Source organism: Alligator sinensis, unplaced genomic scaffold, assembly GCF_000455745.1.
Source record: "Alligator sinensis unplaced genomic scaffold, ASM45574v1 scaffold78_1, whole genome shotgun sequence".
Classification (NCBI taxonomy): domain Eukaryota; kingdom Metazoa; phylum Chordata; order Crocodylia; family Alligatoridae; genus Alligator; species Alligator sinensis.
The window spans coordinates 461,287-469,225 of NW_005842171.1; positions in this window are offsets into that span (position 1 = coordinate 461,287).

A 7,939-nucleotide genomic window follows, 5' to 3' on the forward strand; every position below is an offset into this window, starting at 1 on the left:
GCCCCCCAGCCCTCTGATCCCTGCCTGGCTCCTCCCCCCACCAGCCCCCAGGCCCCCTGATCCCTGCCCAGCTGGGTCCTGCCACTCTTGGGACCCCTCCACTGCCTGGCAAGGCCCATCTGGGTGTGGCACGCAGTCCCTGCACACAACACCGGGTCCTGATCCCCTGGGCCCAGCCCAGCCAGGTGATGGAGGGGCCCCGAGGGCAGCAGGACCCAGCTTGGCCCGGTATGTGGGGACCGCATGCTGTGCCAGGTTCTGCCACCAAGACCCCAGCCCAGCCAGTTGGCAGAGGGGCCCTGAGGGTGGTAGGTCCTGCCACCAAGGGCCTGGCCTGGCCTGGCAGCAGAGAGGCCCCAGGACCCAGCTGGGCCCGGCATGTGGTCCCCATGTGCCACGCCAGGTCCTGCCAGCAAGGGCCTGGCCCAACCAGGTGACAGATGGTCCCCAGGGCCAGCAGAACCCGGCTGGGCCTGGTGTGTGGTCCCCGTGTGCCATGCCGGGTCTTGCCACCATGGCTCAGAACACCCCACTCCTGCTGCTGCTGCTAAAGGTAAGTTATGGGCCCTGGGTGGGGGGGCTTTGGCCTTCCAGGGTGCCTGGGACCATGGGCGAGGAGGCTGGGGCCCTCTAGGGGGAGCTGAGACCTTAGGCGGGGGGGCTGGGGCCCTGTGGGGGGGTGCATTCCATGTGCTGTATGGGGGGGCTGCACCCTGTGGGGGCCAGGAGACCCACCCCTCCTGAGCAGCCCCCCCACAAGGTCCCCCACACCCACAGTCCCCCCAGCAATCGCCCCACACCTACCCACACACCACCCTTCCCCCACACCCCTTCCCAGCCCCTTCCTGCAAACACCACATCACCCCATCACACACCCATCATGCACAAAGAAAACCAAAAGTACACATCAACACATATAGGTATTTAGAATTTATTTTGTCATGATGATAGAGATGCTGGTAGGCTTCCACATTGCTTTAACATTGTAAATATACCAATAAAACATTACCCAACTTATCACTGTCTCTCTCTCCCTCTCTCTAGAGATGTGTGTGTGTGTGTGTGTGTGTGTGTGTGTGTGTGTGTAGAGCAGTCTTTTGTGTTAATTGTGGAAAAACCTGGATTTTGGGCTATTTTTAAAAATGGATTTGGGATGCTGCTGTAGCAGTCCAGCTGGCACAAGGGGTAGTGTCCCCAGGTACCAAGTGGCCAAGCCCCAGAAGGTCCGGAGAGTGAGTAGCCCTGAGCTGCTTGCCAGGGCAGCTTTTTATACTGTTGGGGACAGCACAGGTGCTGGTCCTAGGCTCTAGCTCCCTCTGGCTGCAGAACCGAGAGGAACCAGGCAGGGTTATTTTGCCCCAAGTGGCACAATTTGCTCCAAAGCAAAGTGCACGTCTGAGTATGTGCGCTGAGGCAAAAAGCCCCTGCTCAAATTTGCACCGCTTCTATTTGAGCTGCTGCAAGAGCATGTGCATCTCCAATTTCACTATATGGACAGCTAGGTTGTGTTGGGGAGTTGAAGATTGGGATGCTTGAACTATGCTAGTTATCCAGGAGCACAGTTGCATTCAGTAAAATCACATTACGAGCCCCCCAATTATTACAGGAGATGCCCTTAGTGGTAAAACTATGTGGTCACTCAGCAGAACACTTCAGTGCCTGAACCCCGAATTCAGGCTCGGGTGGCTACTGTGTGTGTTAGGTTCCACACAGCCTATGTATTAGCCAGATGCCAAGATTAAAATCTCAATCCCAGTTTTGCAAGGTCTCCTTGTAGCAGAATGCCACCTTTGTCTCTCCACAAAAACTCTTTTTTGTGACAATTTGGTTAACATGGGCCCTGCAGAGGGCAGACATCCCATCTCTTTAGATAACCTGAGTTGGATACATTCCTGAGGGAGGGGGGAAACCTGCTCCCTCTGCCTACATGACTGGTATCACATACCTGGGTGAGGACTTACGCTCCCTATTGTTCTAAGCAATGCCACCCTGACTGGGAGGGGGCTAGAGACCCTGCCAGTCTACCTGGCAACCAGTGATGCATTTCAAATTGGTTAGCTGGCAGCCAATGGGTGCTGGCCTCCACTGGACCAGGTAAATGAGGTCATAAGGTCTATATAAGTTAAGGACTGCCCAGGAGGAGGAATGGGAGCCCTGATTAAAACTCAGAGAGAGAGAAGATGGACCATCTGAAACTTGTTCTGTCTCTTGAAACTCATGATCAATGAACTGCCTGCCTCCAGAGGGAATTTCCACCTGCCTTTGGATGATAGTTGTGAGTAAACTACCTGAGATCTAACTAGATATATAGCTTGCAGTAACTCAGATGTGTGATCAAAGGCGACCCAGCCATGCCAGTTTGCTCTATGGGATTTCTCTGATATTGCTCTACCCTGTACCCTGTTCCAAACTTACTCCTTGTAACCAATAAAGTTCTCCTTTGTACCCAGCATGGGAGATTTATTGGGAGTGGGTCTAGATTATGCCTTTGGGTCCCCTTCGGGTCCCCTTGGTTTGGCTGACTAAGGGAGGCCACTATTTGTGCTTCAGACTAAGGGAAGCACCCCAAGCACCCCAAGTTCTTGAAGGTCAAGTATCCTCAAGGACTACTAGGCCTGTGTTTCCCAGGCAGTACAGAGCCAGGATCACTCTAGATCCTGGGTGGTAGCGGCGTTACCCCCAAGCTAGCAGGTGTCCTCCAGGAAGGGGGTCGGCCAGACGTGAGGTGCCCCCAGGGAGCCTGGAAGGTGGTCGGGTGCAGTGAGGTGGGTGGCTCAGTGCAGAAGCACCCCCTACTGGCCCACCACACCTGGTAGCAGCAGAAAGGCAAAAGTGGGGACAGGAGAAAGGCTCCCCTACACCCCCTCCCTATCATTGATCAACTCTTCCAAAGAGTGGGTATAGACATTGTGGGCCCACTGAGGCACAAGTCTCATAGAGGGAAGAAATACATTCTGACTGTAGTGGATTTTGCAACTCAGTACCTAGAGGCAATTGCCTTGACCTCCACTGAGGCACCTGTAGTTGCTGAAGCCCTAACCAAGATCTTCTTTCAGCTGGGTTTTCCCTCCGAGATCCTGACTAACAGGGGTGGGAACTTCCTGGAAGAGGTGATGAAGTGCCTGTGGGAGTGCTGTGGGGTGAAACACCTCAAGATCACAGCTTACCACCCTCAAACAAATGGACTCATAGAAAGGTTGAATGGGACCTTGAAAGGTATGCTAAAGGCCTATGTGGACTCTAACCCCAGTGACTGGGATGAGAAACTTCGGCATTTTCTCTTTGCCTACCTGGAGGTACCCCAGGAGTCCACTGGGTTCTCACCCTTCGAGTTGATGTTTGGAAGGCAAGTTAGGGGGCCTCTCGATTCAGTGTGAGAAGAGCAGGAAGGGAAAATCTCTTCCACTAAGACCTCTGTGGCAGAATACGTGCTCAGCTTTTGTCAGAAGCTAACATGATGAAGGTGGCACGAGACTCTCTGGCCCAGGCCCAGGAGAAGCAAAGTGTCTGGTATGATGAAAAGTTTCACTTATGTACCTTTGAACGAGGTGTTACGGTCATGGTTTTCCTGCCATTAAAGACAGACAAGCTGCAAGCAGCTTGGGAAGGTCCCATGTCATCCTGGACAGGCTGGGCGATGTGACTTACGTAGTGACCAGGAGTGGGGCAGACAAAAAACCTAAGATAGTACACATAAACGTGCTTAAACCATACTTTAATAGAAGTGATGTGGTATTTTGGATTTCCTCAGTCAAAGGATCACCCGAGGACCCAGAGGAGCTGGTCATGTATGGTGATAGATGGAGAGGCAGGAATAGAGGAACTCCACCTGCCAGATCATCTGTCTTCGCAGGACAAGGACAAGCTACTCACAGCACTCAAGGACTTTGAGACAGTGTTCTCCAATAAACCAGGTAACACAAACTTGGCAGTGCACTCTATAGACGCGGGCAGCCATCGCCCTATCCAATCCAGACCTTACGCAGTTAATGCCACGGTGATGCAAGAAATTAAGTGGGAGATCACAGAGATGAAAGAGTTAGGGGTAATCCAACCTTCAATGAGTCCCTGGGCCAGCCTGGTAGTACTTGTCTGGAAGCAGGATGGGTCCATCCGGTTCTGTATGGACTACAGGAAGCTGAATGCTATTACCCACCCTAACGCTTACCCTTTGCCCAGGATGGACTCTTTGCTTGTTCACCTGGAACCAGCCAAGGTCATCTCTACTCTTGATCTGTCCAAAGGATTCTGGCAAATGGCACTGGACCATAGCCAAGTCTGCCTTTACCACACCTGTGGGACTATATGACTTTACAGTTTTACCTTTTGGTATGTGCAATTCTCCCGCATCTTTTCAAAGACTGATTAATAACCTGTTACAAGGATGTGAGCAGTTTGCCATGGCTTACATCGATGACATTGCTGTCTTCAGTCAGGACTTTGAATTGCTCCTGATTCATCTGACCACCATGTTAGGTAGGATCAAGCAAGCTGGTCTTACCATGAAAACCAAAAAGTGCCAGTGGGCTCTATCTGATGTGGTATATTTGGGACATCATACGGGTGGAGGTCAGATTGCTCCGTTGTGGAACAAGATTGAGGCTATTAGAGACTGGCCACCTCCACAAACCAAGAAGCAAGTCAGAGCCTTCCTTGGCCTGGCTGGATATTACAGGTGGTTTGTCCCTGGATTTGGAGTGACAGCAGCTCCCCTACATGAGCTGACCAAGAAGGGCAGCCCTGATCCAGTGGTCTGGAAGCAGGAGTGTCAGGAAGCATTTGACACCCTAAAGGCTGCCCTGATCAAATAACTGATTCTGAAGGCACCGGCCCATGATAAACCCTTCTATGTAGCCACCAATGCCTCTGACTCGGGACTAGGAGCTGTACTCTTACAAGAGCACAAAGAGACACGGCACACCATGGTTTACTTAAGCTGCAAGTTAATCCCTCAGGAGCAGAACCTGTCATCTGTTGAGAAGGAGTGTTTGGCAATCGTCTGAGTGCTGAACAAGCTGAGGCCCTATCTGTGGGGGCAGCAGTTCACTGTCCTCTCAGACTATGCCCCACTTCAATGACTGCAGACAATGCAAAACACCAATGCCAAGCTTCAATGATGGGTCTGGAAGCTTCAAGAGTTCAACTTCACTGTCAAACACATCAAGGGAAGCCAGAAAGTGATAGCAGATGCCCTGTCATGAAAGGACTCTGGGTAGTGGGTCAGATGGACTCAGGCCTACCAGAGAGAGCTCTGGCGTGGGAGCTCCCCAATGTGTTTTGATGTTCTAAGTGTATTATTGTTATGACCAGTCTTATGTGTTGCATAATCTCTCTTTAGGTGTGAAAGGTGACCCTTCCAAACAAAACATGCTAGTACCCACGTCTCTGTGAAGCCACGTGCCCAAGCTTTTAAAGGAGGGGGAGGGAAGTGGGATGTAAGCCCTCTGCAGGGCCCATGTTAACCAAATTGTCATAGAGCAGAGTTTTTGGAGAGAGACAAAGGTAGCATTCTGCCACACTCCTAGCACCCTTTTTTTACATCAGATGCCTTCAGCAGTAAAACTATGTGACCAGTCAGCAGAACACTTCAATGCCCACCTGAACCCCGAATTCAGGGTTGGGTGGCTAATGTGTGTGTTAGATTCAACACTCACTGCTCAATTGTTGACTGGTCCCATTATCATTGCCACAGCTAGGTGCCAGACCCCAAAAATAAAATTCTACTTCATTTTGCAAGGTCTCCCATCAGCCCCTTTTTACATCAGATGCCTTAAGCGGTAAAACTATGTGGTTGATCAGCAGAACACTTCAATGCCCAAACCCCAAATTCAGGCTCAAATGGCTAAAGTGCATGTCACGTCTCCTCTCCCATATGGTTATGGATGCCATGGGACACCCCTTGTGGCTGAAAGCACCCCTCACACCAAAATGGAACCAGTACCCCCCACCACTTAAGGGAGACCCACATCTCCAACAGCAGCTGCCAACCACAAGACTGATGCCACACAGATAAAGCACTGCATACATTTATTGACAATAGAAACAAGAATAAAACTTTACTTCCCATATAAATAAATAGCAAAGGCAAAAATACCCACTCCCTGCTATCCCAAATGTCCCCTTCAAAGTCTTCTGTCTGCCTTTCATAAAACCAGCTTCAAGCAGGGGACCCTGTTCAAGAAGTGCTGGGCATGCTACAGGGGAAGAAAGAAGACATCAGGGTTTGCCCCATACTGCCAAACTCAGTTTTCTTGCCTCCCCTTACAGCAGATTTCCTGAGCAGTATGTCCCCAAGCCTTCTGTGAAAATACCTATGCACTCAGTGCAGCTAAACATCCTTCTGCAGGGGTCTCTGTGGATGTGTTGGCTGTTGTTGTCAAGTGACATGTAGTTGGAGGGCAATTGGGAGAGAGACATGGCAGTTAGCCTGACATGTTCAAACCTACCCTAACCAATACTTTCATGGTTTCCCTTATTACCATATCCCCAAGCCCTGCCCCTTCCCCCCCCCCCAAGAGAAAACTTACCAATGGCTGCACTTCTGCCCCTGGGGCCTGGTCCCATCATTGCTGCTGGTGGTGGGAGGGCTGGAATGGGTGTGCTTGAGGGAAGAGGGGGCAGGGGGTAGAGCCACACCACAGTGGGTGATGGGGGCATCACCATCATGATAATGAGTGGTGAAGGGTGTAGGGTGAAGTGGAACAAGATTAGGAGTGGGGGTGGGGTGGTGGAGAATGGGTGGGAGGAGGTATTGATAGTCTTGCCTCCTTGGCAATATCTGACCTCCTTGCCATGGCAGTTCGAAAGCAGGCTTCTGTGAACCCACTCATGGACCTTAAATCGGAGCAGGTTTATCCACAGTATGTGCTCACTGTCCATGCACAGAGAGGCTTCAAGCTCAGACAGAGCTCCTCCCTCCCTCCCCCCTGCCCAGCTGCTGATTGACCCAGCCTGGTCCCAAAATGACCCAGGTGAACACCTCATCTGGAACCAAAAATTGCAACAGTTGTACAACATGTTTGGTTTTCTAACTTTGCACAGGCACTACGGGGGTGGGGGGATGGTTGAACTTTCCTTGGACAGGGCACCTCAAGACCTATTAAGTAAGCACAGATCCCCAGGGGTGGGGGGACTATTTATTGATCCGAGATGTCTGAGGTTCATGGCAGAAATGAGCAGCCAGCAGTGTGTAGGTCTCATTTTGCTTGGACACCAGGTGCACCCCCATGTCTTCACAGGTCACATTATCGCAGCCACAGGTAGGCATCCCACTCCCAGTTTGGAGACATCTCCCTCCCAGCACCCTTTTTTTTTTACATGCTACTCCCTCAGTGGTAAAAATTTGTAGTTGCTTAGCAGGACGCTTTAACACTCGAACACTAACTTCGGGTTCTGGCGGGTACTGCATGTGTCAGGTTCCACGCAAGCTCCTCATTTCTTAATTGGTCCCACTATCACACCTATAGCTGTATGCAAAATCCCCCACCCAGGCTTGACCCAGCCTGCCCCGAAAATGACCCAGGTGAACCAAAAATCTTTCTGGCACCAAAAATTGCAACAGTTGTGCAGCATGTCTGGTCTTCTAACTTTGCACAGACACTGCAGGGGTGAGGGGATGGCTGAACTTTCCTTGGACAGGTCACCCCAAGCAGCCTTCCCTCTAAGCTGCATGGTGTGTGTGGATGCACAGGCATGCCTGGCAGTGCAGCTTGAGTGCACCTGTTGTGCAGCTTAGAAGGAATGCTGACCTCAAGACCTATACATTGAGCACACAGCACATGGGGGGGGAAGGGGGTACCACTTATTGATCCAAGGTGTCTGAGGTTCATGGCAAAAGTAAGCAGCCAGCAGCACATAGGTCTCAGTCTGCTTGGACCTTCATCAAAGTGAAGAGCAGGGTGCATGTGCTGGGGGACCCTGAGGTCTTTCTGTAGTCATA